This window comes from Ostrinia nubilalis, chromosome 19 (genome assembly GCF_963855985.1).
Source record: "Ostrinia nubilalis chromosome 19, ilOstNubi1.1, whole genome shotgun sequence".
NCBI classification, from domain to species: Eukaryota; Metazoa; Arthropoda; class Insecta; order Lepidoptera; family Crambidae; genus Ostrinia; species Ostrinia nubilalis.
Window position 1 is genome coordinate 2,314,090 of NC_087106.1, and position 22,419 is coordinate 2,336,508.

General features: G+C 36.5%; 1 protein-coding gene across 5 annotated transcripts in view; it reads left to right on the forward strand.

Annotated features, from left to right (window-relative positions):
* The window catches only part of LOC135081056 (uncharacterized), a 239,828-nt gene that overhangs the window by 72,304 nt on the left and 145,105 nt on the right, over positions 1-22,419 (forward strand). Inside the window, exon 2 of one of the 5 annotated variants that reach the window (XM_063975770.1) lies at positions 21,679-21,730. The exons of the other annotated variants lie outside the window; for them this stretch is intronic. The gene's annotated coding sequence lies outside the window, so the exon portion shown is untranslated. The remainder of the gene's footprint in view (positions 1-21,678; positions 21,731-22,419) is intronic. 5 annotated transcript variants of the gene reach the window in all.

A 22,419-nucleotide genomic window follows, 5' to 3' on the forward strand; every position in this document is an offset into this window, starting at 1 on the left:
ATTGAATGAAATGTAAGATATGGGCATCATATTTCAAGATGGGAAAATCTTGATACTTTCGGCTGGGAACATAAAAGATTCGTGTCACAGGGACAACTGGTATTGTCGGTGAAACGGTCAAGTATTTGACGAAAGTGGAGCTCAGTTACGGGGTTCGTCGATTTTTTGACATACTAGCTTTGTTAAATCTACTTACGTTACGTACATCGACTCTACATCTTCAGTGACATAAAAAGCAACCGTTACTGATCTGATCTATCAACATATTTGACCATGCAACAGTGCCAAAATATCGGAAACTCAAAATTAAGGTATATGGTAGCAATCCCGTCAGTAGTAATAATTATGATAGTGACCATGAAAGTTTAAAACAATGTATCAACATACGGCTCAAATCACTACGGATCATGCTGAAAATATGATAAAACATCAGTTTAGTTTCATGATACAACAACAACAGTTTAGGTTGATGTGCTGTCGTCTTTATAATTATCAAAAATAATACAAGTAGGCCATGATACCGTGCACTAAGACCGATTTTAGACCTGTCTGTCAATGTATAGGTAGAGAAAGTGGAAACCCTTGAATATTCCTAGAAACATTTTCTTCGGGTTTTATGCATATTATTGCTATGAAAGCTTCATTGGAATGAAAGTAAGTGGTTTAATTGCTAGTAATAGATACTCGTAAGTATCATAAACGTTGTGTCGTAGAAATACAGGGTTATTTGAAAAACATACCTCATAGAATTATATAAAAAACAAAAATGTTGCTGCTTACCTATTATGTCTGGCGTCAGCTATCTAATCCTGCAAGAAAATACTTTTTTACAGGAACTGTTTTATGCGTGTTTTAATATTAACGTTCACAAGAACGTCCCGTTTGCAGTGCGCCGAAAAAAAAATTGATCCGTTCGAATTAGTAGTTTGAATTTCAAACAACTTATGAGATTTGCCATGTGTATTCACATGACAGTCCAGTTTTGCAGTATCCAGTAAAGCAGGATTGCCTTTACAATTTGTTTTACAATAATCCTGTATCTAAATAATATAACTCAAAGATGACTGACTGACTAGACTGACATAGTGATCTATCAACGCACAGCCCAAACCACTGGATTGATCGGGCTGAAATTTGGCATGCAGGTAGATCCGACGTAGGCATCCGCTAAGAAAGGATTTTACTAAACTCCACCCCTGGTGGTAAAACGGGATCCACGCGTACAAAGTCGCGGGCGACCGCTAGTAATAAATAAATGGAGCCTCAGTCTATTGCTATAGCTAAGAGTCGGGTTCCCACTCTACATTCCTGCGACCGTATATTCTCAGGTAGGGTAGCCCGATTTCGCGGTGAAAAAATATTACATTCTTGGGAGACACGTTATTTGATTCTATTAAAATAGATTAAACGATTTATAAACTTAGGCATTTCGAGCTTGGCTCTTTAGGGCTGGTTTCCCACGGAGTCATCCAGTTTTTTGCAGAATCCCGTTTAGTAGTATTCTTCTTTCTCGGTCCCTCACTGATGAGGATCGCGACCACAGATAGTGTTCCTCCACAGACTGCGGTCGTAAGCTGTGTGGACCGCACGATGCGAACTCCCGCCCACCGTCTTCCTCACTGCGTCCGACCATCTCGTCGTTTAGTAGTATCTTCTTAGTTCTTCTTCGTCGCTACACTCTTGCCAGAGTGGTCGTGGTCGTCACACCCGGTCCGGTGGCAAGCCTCACAATCCGTTGTCATTCCTCCCGCACTGCAGCCTTTCTTGTGCACTCGTGGAGTGGACCATTGAGTGCGGTTTTGACGTTTTAGTAACGTTCACTCGAACATCCCGTTTGCATCCCGCTAAAAACCTATCCATTCGAATTTGGAATTTGAATTTCACGACAGGCCAGTTTTGCGGGATCCTAAATTACTGGATTGCCGTGGGAACAAGCCCTTAGCTGTAATAGATGCCATAAAAGTAAAAAGTAGTCACAATACTTAGGCTTACTTAAGGTCCTATGTCCCCTAGATGGGGCAGAGGGCGTCCACAACAGTCCTACATCGTGTTCGGTCTTGGAGCTTCGCGTTTGATCTCGCTCTAGGTCTTGCCGATTTTCTTCGCCTCGTCTGCTACAGTGCGCCGTAAAGTTTGCTGATAGTCACAATACGCATGATTTACTATAATGTTATATCTTCAAACACTACAATACGTTAACTGTTTTACGGGACATAGGTTTTTATAATATTCACCCAAATTCAAGTGCGAAAAGGTTTCGTGGGACTCTTATTTGCCTAGTAACGCTATTACCCTTTTTCTAGACCGCTAAGTTAGTATGCCGGCCGTTCCTTTACTTTTGTAGGGCTTGTTGTTCATAGTCAATTGATAACAGCTTACCCAAGAAGTTATTGAATCCGTGTTTTTCATAATAAATTATGATTATATTGCTGTCCTAATTGTGTCTCTACATACCCAGTTTTATTCGAAATCAGTTACGAAAAGTTACAGAGACTTAATACATTTGTATTGATAACATTTTCATGTTAAGTTTTTCAACTGTCAAAATAGAAAGTGCTTCGGCAAGGAAAAACAGTAAGGCTGAGTTGCACCATCTTACTTTAACTTTGATAAACGTCAAAAATCTGTCAAACTTCATACAAAATACACCGGTTAAATATCGTAATAATTACTGTTAAGTCGTTAGGTGGTGCAACTCAGCCTAAGTAACGTAAAATAAATTGCTCTCTACATGCTTTCCTAACTTATTAAATAATATCTAATAGATGCTTAAACTTTTAGCTAATAAATGAAGTAGCTGTTAGGCTCATCATCATCATCATTTCAGCCACAAGGACGTCCACTGCTGAACATAGGCCTCCCCCAATGATTAGAAAAGTGTTATTGTCCCGCTGCATGCGTTGGCCGTTCTCTCTGAGCTGTGACAGTAGCCTTATAATTTTCTTATTCAAATCATGCCCATGGAGTGTCGTGACCGTTTTTCTATCATGTCTTCGTGGGTAATTGTTTATAAAAAACATCGTGAGGCTCGTTATACAGTCGCTACCCCATCAGAGTATTTTGTGGCAATATAGTTCTAATTACCACTAAATAAGGTGCAAATGTTTAGCTTGACGTGCTGTATACATAATATACTACTTACGGAAGTCATGACCTTTGTTTCCTCTAGTAAATGATCATCGTGTTAATGATTTGTCGGTGTTTGACTAATTTGACTGTGAACGAGTTTTGTTATTAGAATAACGGATGTCCAAATGATGTAATTGTGTTTCTCATTAGATATTGTTTGGATGGGAGTATAAAAGAAATAGTACGATTAAGCGTTGGTCTAGTTGTATGTAGGTACCTTACCTTAGGTAAGTCGCTTACCTATGAAAAGTCTAATAAGAAGCTAGGTACCTCTTATTAATCGATATGAATTGTTTAGTTTAAATGAACATTGTAGTGAGTTTGTCTTGACGGAATTATACCTATTATGTTTCAAGGTAATGATAAGAATCAGCTGTTTATAATACAAAAATCAATAAAAGTTTGCCAGATAGGCGCTACTATTTTTTTAATGCAGAGAAAAACTTATTTGCACTTGAGGGAGAGTCATACTAAACGAGTATATTTGGATTAAAATAAAAAAAAAACCATTTAAATTCTTTTATTTTTGCAAGTAGGAAAAGCCTACCTTTACTCGACTACAAAAACTTTTTGAAATTGATCGAGTCCAAGAACATTGCTCTACATTTGAAGTTACCTCACAATTTACAGTTATTAATTAAAACCCTAATCACTATCGCCAATTAATCGTCCGATAGAAAACACCCGAAGACTACCCTCGCGAACTTTACAATGGCCCCCCATCTTTGCCAAGACTTGACTTATTATGTGGGGCCCGGGGGGCCGGGGTACAAAACGGAGGGTCCAATTTATAGGCAGGCCAGTATTTATGCGGCACTTACGGGCCAAGTGGGGGCGATATGAAAGCGTGTTTTGGGGGAATTTTGCGAATGCAAGCGAAAGCATGCTACGAGTAAATACAAGCACCTTGTGTGGTTGGGACAGGTGCTATTTTGGAAAGAAAAAAGTATAGGCTGATGAGCTTTCGATTGTAGAGACGAGAGCACGTCAAGTTAAACAGTGGTGTCTTATCTCTTTGCAATAGTGACTGTTTTGCATCGGAAGTTTATAGTCTGATGGGCAATTTTGTATAAGAGACAGTAAGCTTTGGATTTCGGCTGAATTGCAATAGTATACGAGTAGTAGCTCTCAACCTTTTTCTTGAATGGAGACCACTTGGATTTCTTTGTACTTGAAGGGCCACGGTATATCGTGTGTCAATAGGGTACCTATACCCTACGGACAGACAAGCAGTCGAGTTTTGCTAGCTAATGTGGAACTTTATTTAATTTTTGTATGGCTTAAGATAAAGCGTAACCTAGTGAATTCTCTCTATAAGGAGATTGTTGTTTGTGTACACCTACTAAAATTTGAAACTTTATCACCACATTTCGTTAACTATAGAAATTGAATTAGGTACAAACACTACATCTTTTATTTATTTATTTACTAGCGGCCGCCCGCGACTTCGTACGCGAGGATCCCGTTTTACCCTCTTCATCTATCTTACGCGGTTAAGATTTTTCATACAAATGTTTTTCCCGCTAACTCCCGTTCCCGTGGGAATTTTGCAATATCCTGTTGTAACTAAGCTTTAAGTTTACTAAGGTAATAGCATGCCAAATTTCAAGCTTCTAACTTAAGCGGTTTTGATTTTTCATACAAAAGGATTTTCCCGCTTATTTCCGTTCCCGTGGGAATTTCGGGAATTCCTTGTTGTAACTAAGCTTTAAGTTTACTAAGGTACCTACATGCCAAATTTCAAGCGTCTAACTTAAGCGGTTTAGATTTTTCATACAAAAGGATTTTCCCGCTGATTCCTGTTCCCGTGGGAATTCCTAAGTATACTATAACCTGCCCTGGAGTAAGAAGAATAATTGTACCAAGTTTCGTTAAAATCCGTCGAGTAGTTTTTGTTTCTATAAGGAACATACAGACAGACAGACAGACAGACAGACAGACAGACAGACAGACAAAAATTTTACTGATTGCATTTTTGGCATCAGTATCGATCACTAATCACCCCCTGATAGTTATTTTGAAAATATATTTCATGTACAGAATTGACCTCTCTACAGATTTATTAAAGTATACATAGATAAAGAAACTAATACAAAAGAAACGCGAGTTTCGGAACGCGACATTAAACTCCTCCAACTATGTATATTTTATGTATTCTGTGCTCCAATGCACACACGCACACACGCACATTGTTTTGATAGATAATTATGATCTTTGACGTTAGGAACACACCTACATTGCTTAGACAACAGTGAGTGCTTGTAATTTAATATGAACTTTATACCATAGCAATAAAGCTCAAATTGACTACGTTTTAGTTACAAATCATTTGTATGGGAAAAAGAAAAGGGCTATTTTTAGGGTTTTTCCAGCAATAATTCTAATTTTTCTCGCCGTAAAAACCATCCTTGAACTTCAACGAACATTTTAAAAAAAGATTTGGCCAAATTGGTCCAGGCGTTGTTGAGTTATGCGCTTACCAACACATTTTGCGATTCATTTTTATATTATAGATTTAGTGATGTTTTTGTTGGTGAATAGGTATTTTAGTTCGGAATTTTTATATAAAAATTGCATCCGCAAAATATACCAATTTCCAGCCATTGAGCAAGAGAATGTACACATTTTTATTTGGGTTATTCCGTATTCGACCCACGACAAACTCAACCCACTCATTATTTTCCTTACTCAACCCAATTTTGTTCCTTACTCTACCCACAACTAATTTTTAATTTTATGTTCCTTATTCACCCCAAAAACATTCCTAGCTCAACCCATTTTAAAACCACTTAAAAAATATAAGATTTATATGTACGGTCAGAATAAAAATATATTTTTAGAAATTTAAGCTCAGTTAATTTTTGTGTTAAGATCGTGCTATTAAATAAAACTACAGGAGTTCTGATACAATAATATATTTGAAAAACGTTTTTCACAAAAGGACACAAATAAAATAATGACTACATGCAATTAGAACTATAACTTTTCATAACAAAACAAAAAGTAGATACATTTTTTTAAAATCTTATAATAAAAATCACAGATTAAAGAGGAACCATAACTTACATAATTTGAATCTAATACAAAACTACTATAAATCCACTATAAATCTTAATAAAAGTATTCATGTGGACGGACAACTAATCCCGCGGTATAAGTTTTGAGCGGTATGATTTGACCAAAGTTTCTTAATTACCTTAAAATTTTATCATATTTTATCAAACATGTAGGTGATGTTTTTTTTTTAAATAAAAATAAATGTACTAGTATGTATTTATCATAATTAAATTTCTGGACAAATAGTAAACGTTGTTTTGCTATCCATACTTGTTTTTGGTATATTTACTTTGGGTTGAGTGAGGAATGCATTTGGGTAGAATAACGAAATTCTGTAATCGGTAGAGCTAGGAATACTAATTTGGGATGAGTGAAGAAATGGGTTGAGTTATCATGGGTCGAATACGGAATAACCCTTTTATGGGTTTTTGTTATTTCTCATGAAAACAACGCGTTTTGTTTATGCAAATACACCGTATTCCCATTAAAAGATGTCACGTCGCTTTAGTGTCCTTTTCTCTAGGGAAATTACAATTTCAACTATAGCATTGAATAACCAACTTTGACTTTGAAAGCTTTGTTAGTTAATTGCCCTTGTGTATCAAAAACCTAGGTCTGCCTAACTATGTTCATTAATTAAAAAAAAATATCGTATTTCTTTTTCAAACAACGTAGATTAATGACGTGAGGTATAAAACAATGTAGGTTTTTTTGCTTGTCCCGAAATGGTGGTAGTGCTAACATAGAATAAGTTAGTACTGCTAGCAATAATAGGGACAAGAAAGAGCTTAATGTACTTACTACTATAGTCTGGTCTGTGAGCACGTAAAATTTTGTCCAATGACCCCAAGCTACCCATCCTTATCGCTCGCGCGTAATTATATTGCTGTCGCGACTTTGCGACTGGCACCCGCAGTGAGTGTGCGTGCGCGATAGCATAGATAGAATAGGTATTACAAGCTTAGGCTTATGATCAAAAACTGTCGTGGTTTCATCTTACGTAATAATCAAGACCCTTTGGGGATCAAAACTCCATATCCATACTACATAGATACGAGTACATAGTATACATACACGTATTATACAGCACTTGTCATTTGGTTCCGGAGATTATTAAACAATTGGTATAGATTCAGTAATACCATGGTTCTGTGGTTCCGGAGCACAATACAGGAGGTACAATAAGAGCACCTCACTCTTCCCCCGTGAATGTTGTAAGAGGCGAAGTTCGGCCGTCCCAAGCCATCACAAGCGAAGTTAGGTCTGCCCAGAGCATGGGGGGTGTAAGCCAAATCCTCCATTTTCTTCTGGCAAATAGGAGAGGGTCGTGTTCCTGTCCTCATCATCATTATCAGATAATTTCGTTTTCACTGCAGGAACACGACTCTTCTAAATTTTATCAGAAGCCATTTTTTTAAGCACACGGATCACCCGATTGTAATTTGTAAGTTATTACCGCCGCTTTTAGACCCCCGCAATCGCAATCAAGAGGGATTTACAAGTGCGCCTTTATATCATAAATCAGAACTTTACTGGCTAAATTCAGCCACTATAATATCACAGGAGCATACATTTCAAATTCCCTGATTCTTTATTGTTTGTTTGTATTTGCCATTTCTGTCGAGGGGAGCGAGCATACTGATTGAAGGTACTGTATGATTATAATATCAAACCTTTGCTTGTAGCGCAGTAAAAAGTATAACGATTTCATTCACTATCCCCTCTTAGTTGCGTCCAACCGAATAAGGGTCTGGTAGGGTTGCCTATTCAATCATTTGAATTGACAAAAAATTATAAAACTTTTTTGACGATGAACTTGGGGATTCAATTGTTATTTACAGATTGCGGCGTGAATTCGATAAATACTGACTTGTAAGTTTATTTTTCTTTATTCAGAAAACCACAGCTCTATCGTGTGAGCTGTAGCAAACTATTATTATTATAGGTCTGCTCTACGAGCATGAACAACGCAATTTTATTGTGGCATTTTATCTATTTTCAATTGGCGCCGAAAATGACTCCATTCATGCTGAACAGATCGATCGAATCAGATCGTGCCATTCAAGCTGAACTGTCACAACACAAATGTCAGACTAACTCCATTAAACGCAATCATAGATTATGTCCTGTGTTTGGTCATCAAATTCAAATTCAAATTCAAATTCAAATTATTTATTTGCAATAAATAGGGTTTACAAAAAGGTGTTTCAAAGAGATAAATGTTGCTTTCACCTATTTAACTATGATGACACAGCATGCAAATTTTCGTCTTAAAACGACTTTTTATAAATTACAATAAGTTTTCAATTAGATAGTACAATATTATTAATTTAACGATTACCACTCATATATAATTGTATTCCGTATTAGGTAATTATTTATCATGTCAATTTAAAATTTATTATCCTTAACAGTATTTTCATAGAACAAATAATATAATGTCAAATTATGAAATAGTCAAATCACAAAAAGTCAACATACATTATCATTTTGGAATTCCGTAATACTATAATAGCATTTTTTTATCAGCCAATCTCGTAGATTCTTAGTCATCAGTTTTAAACATCCTTGTTTGAATTGCTTTGGGATCCTATTAAACAGTTTTACACACATGCAGTAACAACCTTTCTGGCAAAAAGTCGTTCGTAATTGACGATCCAGAACAAGCCTGTCGCTATTTCTTGTCATCAGTCAAAAAGCTCAATTTGTGGCAACCTAATAAACTTTTGAGCTTCGTCAGCCCTAAGTATTGTAGATTTAATCTCAGTCAGTCTCGCGTGATTGGTTTAAATATTGACATTTAACCAAACTGTACTTTAACAGAACGTAATTCTGATTAAGCTTCGTTCTGCCCTTCACTTGCAAGTGGCAGCCCTAACTCCCACGTCGAAGGGACTTTATGGTCCTTTTATGCGTACTCCCCACCAGGGGGCGCAGTAGTATACGGGTTTTATTGACTGCTTTGGATTTCACCTCGGTTTACACGCGCGGCGAATCTTTTGGCCATTTTATGCGGTGTTAATTTTGTTTCTTTATGACATGCTCTTAACAAAGCAGTAACTTAAATGACATTTTAATAATGTTCCTTTTCAATGTTAAGATGTCCACTGCTGGACAAAGGCCTCCCCCAAGGGTGTCCATAACGACCGGTCCTGCGTTGTCCGAGTCTTGGCGCTTCCCGCATTTTTGACCAGGTCGTTCTCCGAATGAGTCATAATAGTATAGGGTAAATTATTTATTAACATCGTTATCTAGCCTAAAGCTAAATAAAGCTTGTGCTGTGTGAAAGAGACATTGGTATAAACGTACTTTTTATAGACGTCTGAGCCAAACAAAAAAAATATTGTGAGTGTATGTAGGTACTCAAAATGTATTGTTTACATATTGTGCTGGTCATCTTGCGTAACTTTGAGGTAAAAAGTAATTATTAATGACCCAAACAAAAAGCCAACTAATTCGTTATTTACGTCCAATTACGTTCTTGTAATTAAGTACAAATTCCTATTTATTCCTTAAGTAAAATATTGTGTCGCACTTCATTAACGAACAATTAATTAATGAAGGTCCATTGTCGGCCATTTTGTCGAACAAAATAAAAATAAACCTCGAAATTACGAGTGTATTTGTTTGGTTCTGTGTCTATGTCGAATTTAGAGCACCTGCCCAAACTATCGATAGGTGCTCTAAGTGGAATAGGCCAGGTACTATTTGTGCAGGTGCTATTTGAACGGGTGCTCAATATGGAATACTTCGAAAAGTTTTACTTACTATTTTATTAACTTTTATTCTTTTAAAGAGTTTATTTATAAATTAATTTGTGGCTTACTTCAAAATTCAAACATTAAAACTAAAGTGACTTGTTACATTTGTCGAAACATCTCTGACTTTCCAATTTATTATTTGTTGTTTTCTCAGTAGGTTTTTTTTAATTATCTCTTTTTAACAACTAAAAGATAGTTACATAGGTTACATTTACATAGTTTTAAACAACCACTAGAGTTTGAACTAAAGCTTTTTTTTTATGGATAACAAGCCAGGTATTTGACCACAATCGCACCTGATGTTAAGTGGGATGCAGTCTGGGATGGTACATATCTGCCCTGTAAGTGCCTATTCACTCTCGCCTTGAAACGGCCCGGATTATAGTCATCGGGAAAGACAGCAGAAAGATTCTAGACTTCCAGATAATATCTATCTGGTAACAGACCGAAAAGCAGTTATTCTGTCGATATTATTTAGATTGGAATTTCAAGTACGGACGGTATATCAAGATGCACTATGTGGCACCTTCTGCACTTGCAATAGGTCCTATTTTTGAACAAAATAGTCTGACCTGATGTGCAGTGCATTGTATGAAAGGGGTCATGTCCGATAACTTACTGATATCCTCTTGTGAGGTCACATACCTTGCAAACAGGCCAGGAATTACTATCAGACAAACATAATATACCTAGTGTAGATAGGTATGATATTTTGTTACATTTTAAATACGTATAATATACAGGGTGGAATTACGTAATGCCACCTGGAGGAAAAGCGCTCTTAATAATGTAGATAGAAAATTCTACTCAAAGAAAACATTCTTTTATTTTTGAAAAGAAATAGAACCGCATTCAAAGATTTCCGAAAATTTTTCGAAAATTCTCTACCATGCCATACAATTTTCTGTAAATAGTTAAAATAATGTAAGATTTCATGGTTTTCCTTTCACTTGATTAATCGAGTTTGTTAGAGAGATTTCATCCTTATACCTCACCCTAACGATCGATGCAATAAAAATACAGTGTGTAATTTTAACAGATTTTAGTTGGTTCGATTCTTGGATATGGAAAGCAAATTTTTGAAAATCTTTGAATGCAGTTCTATTTCTTTTCAAAAATAAAGGAATGTTTCCTTTGAGTAAAATTTTCTATCTACAGTTTTAAGAGTACTTTCCCTCCAGGTGGCATTACAAAATTCCACCCTGTATACTCGTTTTATTAGAAAAGACCCAGCAATACAAATAGGCTGAGTGTAACATTGTAAATGTTACGATTAAAATAAGGATGCACTCCTTATTTTAACCTCCTTTTTTTAGTGGTGCTTTTTGTATGTAGCTTGACAGATTTTGAATGTTAAAGTAAGATGGTAAATGGTCGACAATGTTAAAGTAAGATGGTACAACCCAGCCCTAATATTCGTTCGTTTCAGCATAATTACGTCCACTGCTGGATAAAGGCCTCCCCCAAGGATTTCTGCACCGACCGGTCTTGCGCTGCCCGCATTCAGGTTCTTCTCGCTAACTTCACCAGATCGTCGGTCTACCTAGAACTTTTCTGCCCCAACGGCCGTCGTCTCTACGAGCTTATGTCACTTAATTTTAGCAATTCTGCGAGCTATGTCGGTCACTTTGTTTCTTCACCAGATCGTCGGTCCACATAGTGGAAGGCCTATCTACGTCTTTAGGCCCGTGGTCGCTGCTCGAGAACTTTTTCTGCCATATGTTTATTACCTACTTGTATTATGCATTGATCGAACCCGCGACCTCTGGCTTTGTAGTCAAGTACGCGAACCTCTAAACCGAAAAGTAGATATTGTGTTTGAGTATACATCATTTTCGATAATGCAATAATTATGTGATATCGTTTAATATCGTTTTCAACGGTGCTTGTCGGTTTTATAACGATTCTAAGAATCGGTTCCAATTTGAACAAATTTTCCTTTGAAACCAACGTAAGAGTAAATTGCCATCGAATTCTGATACCAAAACATACAGGATGTGTAAACAAAGTTGGCACTGCTAAAATTTAGTTGGTATGAACAAGTGAAAATTTACTTTTACTAGTTCAGTGTTACCACAGGATTAAGAGTAATTCGGTGTTACCCACATATATGGTTTTGTGTATCATTACTATAACTATAGACGTATTTTAAAAGCATAGAGCTGGTTACAGGTAAGTGCTAAGCTGATTTTTGCTTATCTCTTATTTGAGATAATTTTTCATAGTAATATACAGAACGCAAACCTTGTTACTTAGCTAGTTAATTTTTTTTTTTTTTTTATGTGATAGGAGGCAAACGAGCAGACGGATCACCTGATGGTAAGTGATTACCGTCGCCCATAGACACCCGCAGACCCAGGGGCGTTACAGGTGCGTTGCCGGCCTTTAAGATAAAGATACGCTCTCCTCTTGAAAGCTTGCAGGTCGTATCCGTCCGGAAACACCGCAGACGACAGTCCATTCCACAGTTTGGTTGTACGGGGCAGGAAGTTTCTAGAAAAACGTACTGTTGTGGACTGCCAACCATCTAAGTGATGGGGGTGGAAGTGCTGTCGGGTAGATCGGTGGCGAAAAGTGGCGGCAGGAATAAGTCCGGATAATTCTTCGGAGCACTCCCCGTGATACATGCGATAGAAGATGCACAGTGAGGATACATCTCTACGCAGCGCCAAGGGGTCAAGCCGATCCGAAATGTCCTGGCAGTCAACGATTCGAGCTGCTCTCCGTTCAATGCGGTCCAGAGGGAGAAGCTGGTACTGGGGCGCACCTGCCCAAAGATGAGAACAGTATTCCATATGAGGCCGAACCTGCGCCTTTAGCTTTTGTTCTGTAATGTAGCTTTTGTTCTGCCAACTGTTTAGAATTCTAATTCAGCAGTAGACTTCTTAATGACGATGATATTAACGAATTCTCTCTGTTTGTATTATTATTATGATTAAACACGCGAATTTGATTTTTAAGTGGCATTTTCAAATGAAAGCTTCTAAAGAAGTTAAATTTTCATATGGGTACACCCTAATAGTATTAGCCATATTAAATGTGCTACTTACATTTTCGTTTTCTAATCGACTTTTATTCCAGGAAATGCTTTTATATGTTTTCTTTATGTAAAGAAAGTTTATGATTTTAATCAGAAGTCTCAAAAACCCGACAAAGTCGCAAGTGTGCGCCCAAGGCATCACTAACAAGTTAAATTATGCAAAGCCAGGAGTCGAGTAAGTGCCAGCAATGGGCGACAGCGTGCATGGACTGACGTGAGTACGTGACTATTAACGTCATCTTGTGCGACTACCCGCTTACTTGAGCGTGACATCCTTAATCTTGTAAGGGGTTAATTCCAGAGATATACGTCACAATACGTAACATACTAAGTCGCGGGAGTTCCCTGTATGCGGACGGCGAAAGACCGGCCTTTGTGGAAATCCTTGGGGTAGGGCTTTGTCCAGCAGTGGACGTCTTTCGGCTGAAACGAACGAATGTAACATACTTAAGGTCCCGTAATTTGTAGAAGAAGTAACCCGCAATCGTGTAATATTGAACGCGGCTGCTGTCGCCAGTTCCTTTTTTTATTTAATTTGAAGGTCAAATTGTATGAAAAAATATGTTTTTTAAGCTTGAAAGGACGCTGAACGTTCACCGTTATCCTGATTTTGTCTTGTTCTATTTAAAAACCAAAAAGATTTCAAAAAGACGACCGCTTTATAGATAATTTATTTTGATTGATACAGTGTTTTGTTAGGCTCAGTTGCACTATCTTACTTAAACTTTAACAAACGTCAAAAATCTATCAAACTCCATACAAAAAACACCGGTTATGGTTATAGTTACGGTCAAAGTTAGGTGGTGCAACTCAGCCTTAATGTTGTTTTGTCAACCCTGGCATCTTATTATGAGTACCACAATAATCGATTTGCTAAATAAGTAAATTTTGAAACATCCTAATAAGTAAACTATAAAATTCGTTTCATCAGTTCTGAATATTGATGATCCAATTTTTGCTGACCCAGAAAGAATTTTCGAATGTTTTTAGCTTATAACTACCATTTCACACGTATAAATTGATAGTAGCGCCGTTTGTATCAATAATAGTGGAATAAATTACAATCGCGGCCATCAAAAATGCATTCGAGTCATGCAGAAACAGCTATAACCAGTTTTTAATTAAATTATTCATTAACATTTGTTAAGTCCTCGTTTTAATGCGTCGATTAGTGTCATCTATATTTATATTAACTTACGTTATAATAATCACAATGGTCGCTCCACATTTTATCAATAAATTAAAAAACTCCGTTGCTAATTGACTGTTGAAGTAATTAATTTACTTCTCAATTATGTGCTTATTCCGAGTGGTTTTATAAGCATTTAGTGCGTTAAATGGTATGTAATTGGTATTGATTGCGCATTTTTTGTGTACATAAAAGAAGTGTGTTTCGCGGTTTGTAGAATGCCAAGCGCTGATGTGCTAACTGCCTTTATTTATTTAAGATTTAATGGTATATAATTGGTATAGAATAATGATTAATGATTCAAGTTGTTTTAATTAGAGCTATCCGTTCTGAATTTTTTCAGCGTTACTGTATCAGCAGATTAATAAAATATGTTTTAATATGCTGATATTCGCAACAATCTTTATTGTGACCCGAAAAACGTAAATGTTTCTGATATAAATTCTAAATCAAGGAGTGAAGAGCTTAATTGGTTAGCACATTGGTTAACCAATGTCATGTATTTCTTTTAATGCATTGGAAAATTTTAAGCCACGATAGCCCAACGGTGAAGGTGTGGGACGAGCCGACTCGAGTTTAGGGCGTTCGCCCACGGCGACTTTTTGTAGCAAAGCGTTTACGAAAAAGCCGCCGTGTGGGCGAGAGCCCTTACAGATACGCTGGTTATAACCCCGCCACCGCTGGAGTATTATGAGAAACCCACTCTGAACACAAACATGTAAATATTTAGCTTACCACGAGGAGTTAGCGAGACTTTATAATATGTGGAATATAAATAACTTTTTTTAAATTAATAAATTCGGCATTGCAACTAAGTCGCAAGTGTGCGTCCCAAAACTCGTCAGAAGCCTCTCAGTTATGCTCGCAACTGCAGTTAGCGAGTCACTTCTAAAGGAATTTCAATTCTACCCTCCGAGGGCGTCACCTGAGACGGGGGCGCTCATTTGAATTAAGAATAAATCAAAGGGGTGAATTCAATTTGGCACCCCTGATTTTTCATTTGGAGCTGATGTCTTAATGGACGTTTGACTGCAGATGTGTAGGCGTTTGCTGATAAAAGTTTGATTAATATTTTGTGAAAGATCGTTGAGGCTCGTGACTGTTTTTTAGTTTTTGTTGTGTTCTAATTGGTGCGCTTATTGAGTTGTAAAATACAGTTATTTTCTTAAACTAGCATTATGAATCCGAGTGTGCTAAACTCAAAAAAAATTTTTTGTTAGCAAAAAAATTGAGAATTTAATTTAATGCCAAGAGCTATGCTTGAGTGACAATCGAGATTGAGCTTCGTTTACCGATATTTAAACCACTTACGGATATACCACTAACTGCTTTGTAAGAACAATTTGATATCCTATAGGTACTTAGTATGTTAGTACAAGTTACAGTTGTCTCAATCATGATCACAGCCTGATGATCAGAACATCCTAGTACATAAAGCAATCATATGAAATAACACATACACCTTAAGTTAAAACACACGCAACAAAATAACATTTCCAAACCAATCCCGACGGCGTCGAGAGCCACTAAACAATTCAAAATGACAACGGAACTCCGAACAATCCAACCCTTTTACTGCCAACAACAGATGGAATCTTAACACAAGATTGTTAGTGTTAACAACCCCTCAACCCCCCACATGACGCTGCAAATAAATAAATAACGGGGCGAAAACGAACCAGTCATCGGTGTGAATGGCGTTAACCAACAACATTTTTTGATCGCAAAAAGAAAGTGAAAAATAACGCAGTATTTTTAGGGTTAAATCCGAGTAATCCATCTTCTGTAAAAGCGATAAGATTAAACTACGAAGATATTTTTGAGTAAACCATTAATAAGTAATGAGAGTTATTACTTTTTGGATTTGAAGGAAATCTTTGGAATGTTCCAGTACTTAGCTAAAACTGAGGTTTGTTAGAGGTCAGCAACCTATACAATTTTATAGCAAAGTCGTATCGTGTGCTTAGTTTAATATCAGCAGTAACAAGTAGTTAAACAATATTATAAAAAACCTTTCCTTCTACAAATCTACATTATATGTGACTATACCTTGGTGCTATTACTTAATCTGTGACTATACTCACTGCTCTACATTTTTGGCCATACAGCATCATAATTTGTCTATAATATGTGTTCTATTATTTATTTTGTGGTTTATCTAGCTTAATATTCCCACTCACATTTCTTATTAGTAGCGTGCATTTAAGTATTAAGTGGGCTTGGGTTTCACTCACCTTTGTTTGCCAGAAGTCTTAAATCTTTAAAGGTGTTTTGTTTCTTTAAGCTCGTGATTAAATATCCTATGAGCGTCTGAAATGCTACCTTTTACGCTTGTTATCACACACAAGAGACAAATTTAGACATACAATTTTAGGTGAGACGGTCGTTTGGAAGATGAAGATTAAGAGTGAACGCGACTCGCTTTTAGTACATACGAATGTTTTATTCTGTGGGTTTCTCGCTTTTTTCGTAGGGAAATGCATAACGCTTACCTGTCGGCTTGGGAAAGCGACTAATGATGGTTTTAAAAGTCCCTTATCTCGTGAATCGAATGTACAGGTATCAATTTTTACATCTGTGTCACTTAGTAGACATTTAAGTTACGTAGATGTTCACATTAGTACAGACGAAATAGCACAGTAGATTCATCATCATTTCACTCACAGAACGTCCGATGTTGAATATAGACCTCCTCTAATGATTTCAAGACTGGCCAGTTGGAAGCGGCCCGCATACAGCGCTTTTATGCAACCTTTATAGGGTCATCTGTCCACCTTATGGGTGGACATCTCACGCTGCACTTACGGTACATGACTTCCATTCCCGAACAAGGCGTGACAAGACTTTTATCCAGCACTTCAGTTTTCTTTCTTCTGTATATTCCAGGCCAACATTGAAGTCTATTCCAAGCTTATGAATATTAATATTAAGACTAGGCTTTCAGTAATACCTATACTCGTTACCGCAAGACTTAACACGCTCAATTACCACTTGTACTAAAAGCCCGTTCGTTATTTCCATCTCCATGTTCAAGAATATTAAGAAACGTTTTAATTATTTACACGAGTGCCAGCCCTGTACGAGTCTTGCCTGCTAAGATTTGTTTCATCATCCCTTTACATAATTAAATAGGATAAATGCCGCATGACACATTATCCCTTAGGGTGAACACACAGTTGTCAGACACATAATTCTTTCTTATAAGAATAGGGTTGAAAAATCAAAAAAATGTTTTTATTTTTGTGCGAGACAAGGCAGGTATTTGACCGCAATCGCACCAGGTGTTAAGTAAGATGCAGTCTAGAATCGTACATATTTGCATATGTTTTTTAAAACATCGAATTTTTTTTCTTCTTTTGAAAGAAAAGAGTGCTTAGTGCTTTTTGCGATACTGCATTGCAGCTCGAGTTTTATGGCTTTGCCAGGTGTATTAAGTTCAGCGAAATAAATGTCCCAAAGAAATATAAGTAAAAATTTTTGTGTACTTATGGATAGGTAGGTGAGGCTGTCATAAGTTTTAAAATGTATAAAAAAATATTTTTGTGAGTAGCTAAACTGCAATGTTCTTTTCAGTTCGAAGAGATAATTTGTGCAATATAAATGACCTACTTACATTATTTTTTATTTAAAAAAATATTATTCAGTACACCCACTGGAAATATACAGTATGTATTCTATTTTAAAGTAGCATGAGAAAAAATACCTTTTATTTTTAAAATGAAATTTTTCTCTAGTGCTGTGGTAAGCGCCGTATTTTTGAGGATTTGGCATAAGCTCGAATATTGTTTGCGAATCGCGAAGCCTCCGAATAAGGCGCGCAGATTAAATTATTGTGCGTCTGTTGTGAGCAGCGTTAATGGCACGGCTTATACAGGGTGTTGGGAACGGCAAATTGGTGTTTGATAGATTAGTGATGTCGACGCGATATTTTAATGCCGGAATTTGAGTTGAGGCTTAGTAACCTAATTTGTGAAGATATTTTAGCTAGAATGTTAAAATATTCAGTTATATTATTTTTGTTTAGGCGATATATTTATTTATTTATTTTATTTTGTTCAGAAAACATACAAACTATGATTATAATTGAGTAATTTCTTACATTTGGCTTGGCTTCGTTTAAAAACATTGCTTTAATTTTTATAGATTCTATAGCAAATACAAATTCGTAAGTAATTTCCTACTTATTTTGAAACTGCAATGGCAATCGCACCGATCAAAACTACTTAATTTACCAACGCCCATACTCAAAACTTCGGCTCTACATAAATTCTCCTGTAATGTTCGTAAATAATAAAATACTGAATTCCTCATCAAAGCAAACCTTTCACCAACAGAAACGATCTATTTAAAATTCCACTGTGACACTGACACCCGTATTATGTCAATTTGCCAAGGAATTCGTCGGAATTTGTTGGCCCTAGAAAGCATGGCGCATGCTCACATGGCGCCCTAATTGGAAGCCAGACATTTCCAATAATAAAAACGAATTACGCAGTTTGTACTTCCACATTGTGTTCCGGGTACGTGAAGTACGAGTTTGCGAATGAAAAAAGTTCTGAATTCACAGAGAATATTATTTTTTATTGAATGAGGTTTGGATTAATAATACCTAGATAAATATTATTCTTATAAACGCTTTGTACCAACCGGCCGGGCCATTGTGGAAATCATTGGGAGGCCTATGTTCAGCAGTGGACGTCCTATTGCTGAAATGATGATGATGATGAAACGCTTTGTGATGGGGCAAAAATCTTATGTCATCTTACATATGTTTTCATTATGGTAACGTATGGGAAAAACTATACCAGTGGTCTAGTTTGAAGTGTCTCACCTTTACTAAGTATTTAGGTGTTTAGACAAAGACCTCCCCCAATACCCGCCATGTTACCCTGTCTACGGAATTTTTATTTTTTATTTTATTTTTCTCTAAAATCATATTGCTTATCCTTAGAAATAAAGGAACAATGTGTCTGACTGAAACTTAAATAAATAGAATAGAGACTAACAAGTTTTCAAAATAGTAATATTTCATTTGTGTCCCAGTAAGGTGGAAACATAAGGAAATCGGTAGACGAAATGGATGGTTTCTGGGAAGGAATGGCGATAGGTGTTGATGGATGGATAGCACGAGGAAGACAGATCGTGCATGCAGTGATGAGTGATGATGAAACACACACGGATTATGACGATAATCGTGTTTGGAGCAGGTACTAATCTATTCGGTCAGTAGGCTACTGGGTCAGTCAGTAGTAGCTGACATTTTATATCAATATAGGCAGTAATTAGTTGATTTGTACCGGCAGTCAGAGTAGAATATTGACCACATAGCCGTTTTGTTTTGTTGAAGTAGAATATGACCATTCCCTCTCTTCCCGAAGATGTCATCATCACAAGGAACAAATTATGCGATCACCAGGTCACTTTAACCAGCTTTGCCAACGTACAATCTTCCGAAGAATGTTATAAAAGGCGACGACTATAATATACAAATATTGAACACGAGATCTTGTTAAACAGTCTAGCCAGCTAAGGGAGTGTATAGTCTGGTCTGTGAGCACGTTGAATTTTGTCCAATGACCCCAAGCTACCCATCCTTATCGATCGCGCGTAATTATGTTGCTATCGCGCTCGCACACTCACTGCGGGCGCCCGTCGCACAGTCGCGACAGCAATATAATTACGCGCGAGCGATAAGGATGGGTAGCTAGGGGTCATTGGACAAAATTCTACGTGCTCACGGACCGGACTTTAGACCAAATCATGAATTTGCCTCTGTCAAAATAAGAGAGGGTTGTGCTCTTGCAGTGGTGACTGAATGACTTGATGATGATGAGGCAGTACTAAGTTATAAAACATTGTATAAGTACTAGGTATGCTTAGGTATTTGCCAAGCTTCTATAACGACTTCAGCTGCAGCCCATTACAAATAATATTTTCTATTGTAGTACAGAGAAAGTACTCTATAAACAGCGGCAACTTTTGGAATTTTATTCAGTCATTTCCATGCGGCCAATTCTGGAACTATTCCAGGCTTTGGAAAGTGGGGCGGTGTCTTAAATTGTCTGGACTGGAATGGCTATTTCATTTTGTAACGTTTGATTGTTTGCTTTCAAGTAACAGTCTCATTAAAATCGTACAAAATTTTTACCCAAATTTGTGATATTACTGATACTTTATATGCCGTACTTGTATATCTTGTGCCGAATTGGGTCAGCGCTTTGTAAATTGAATTTTGCTTTGTAATCTAACGTATTTAATGTACATGTTTTGTACTTTTTACCTTAATGCGTTGAATTTATAACATTTTTAGTAACTCAATTCTGTACGAGCATTTTCTAATTTTGGGTACTTTTTGATTTTTGGATCATGTGTAAAGCAGCCTGTGCTTTGAAATATACTTCTTACTTACACATTGGATCATGTAAAATCTTCGTTAGTACGACGTACTAAAATTATAAATATTAATTTTATCTTCGCTAACTTGGGAAATAATGTTTTTTTTTTTACAAAAATGCCTTTCTCTTTGGTTTACTAGTCTGAAAATAGAACAAAGAGAGGTATAATTACTTTCCAGTTTATAATATTGGAGTATATTCTATTGTTTAATACGAAAGATCATTCCGTGCTCAGAAGGCACATCGGTCGTGGTCATTATCTACCTAAGAACGTAAACAATTTACAAACCCATCATCGTCTTGACACAGTAAAAAATAATAGTAAGACACTTCTAACTGCACTTCTGTTACCATGTTGGTTATTAGGTACCAATAGCTTTGCTTACTTTGGGGCCACATGGCACAGTGCAAATTTTTTTTTTATATGACAAGAGGCAAACGAGCAGACGGATCTCCTGAAAATGTATTACATAGTATTATTTATTTATCTCGTTTATATGTAATTACGTAAGATAGCATCGTAACATTGTATAGCTGTTGGTTTCTATAAATAAATAAATAGATGCTTGCATTTATTACACTTGTGACATCTTTTTGGGTTCCTACTACTGGGTTACTGAGTGTAAACTTAGAACTAACATTCATTACTCTTCATCTTTACTGTGGTCTTGTATAATTATGTTAATAATGCATTCTAGCATACAATGTACTCATTTCCGCCACGGGATGTTATGATTCACCAATGGCAACTGTACGTCAGATAAAGTAAGAAAAATCTTGCTTTTAAGGAACGTTTAAATAAAAACCTACGAGTAGCTTGAAGTTTGCTCGTTTGCCTCCTGTCACATAAAAAAAGTAATTACTTGATTTTATACGTTAAGCAGATAATTTTGAATTAAAGCTGAAAACTAAGTCAATCTGGAAATTTCTGGGTAGGTTTACGTTCAGCAGTAGACGTCCTGTGGCTGAAATGATGATGGTGATGATGGTATGAGTTTTGGTAATGCGGGATCCATCTATTGTAATGTTAGTTTACTCTCTTGATGTTAAATTTTACTTTTACATACATTACGTTTTAAGTTAACACATTTATATTTTTTGTTTCAGGTAAATGACAATTCCAACGCTGTTTAGAAAATGAGAATTACTTCAAATAGAGGTATGTTGGTTTAACATGTTTTAGTGAAATTATTATAAAGGACAATGACCAAAAATGTATGGAGTGTGGTCCAAATGTCCACCACTAACGAGACCTATGTAGTAAAATAGTCTACTAAATACTGATTCATTATAACCAAACCGCAATCAAAAATATGCTGTCAGTAAAAAGTTATGACTGAATGAAAAGTCTGTTTTTTACCTTTTCATCCGAAAAATGTTCTTGATATCATTCTATACATTGCACATTTTGGACTAATCTACGCATGTTATGTCATGTTGCATGTGGCGCGGGGTTATAGATGAATTTTATTAAATATTTTACTAGCTGTGCCTACGACTTTGTACGCGTGAAAATAGTTTAGTAGAAAATAGTTATCTTTACTGCTCCGCCCCTATTGGTTGTAGGGTGATGTTATTTATCGTAAAACATCCTTGATAAATAGGCTATCCATAACAAAAAGAATTTTTCAAATCGGACCAGTAGTTCTTGAGATTAGCGCGTAAACTACTACAATTTTTTAAACAGTCATAACTTTTTACTGACAGCTTATTTTTTTTTCGTCCCATACTGAAAGTTAATCTCTATATAATGGACTATAAGCCAATATAGGTCTCATTAGTGGTGGACATTTGGACCACTTTTGGTCATTGTCCTTTCTGGAATTTTAAGTTTATCTGTAGCCCCGA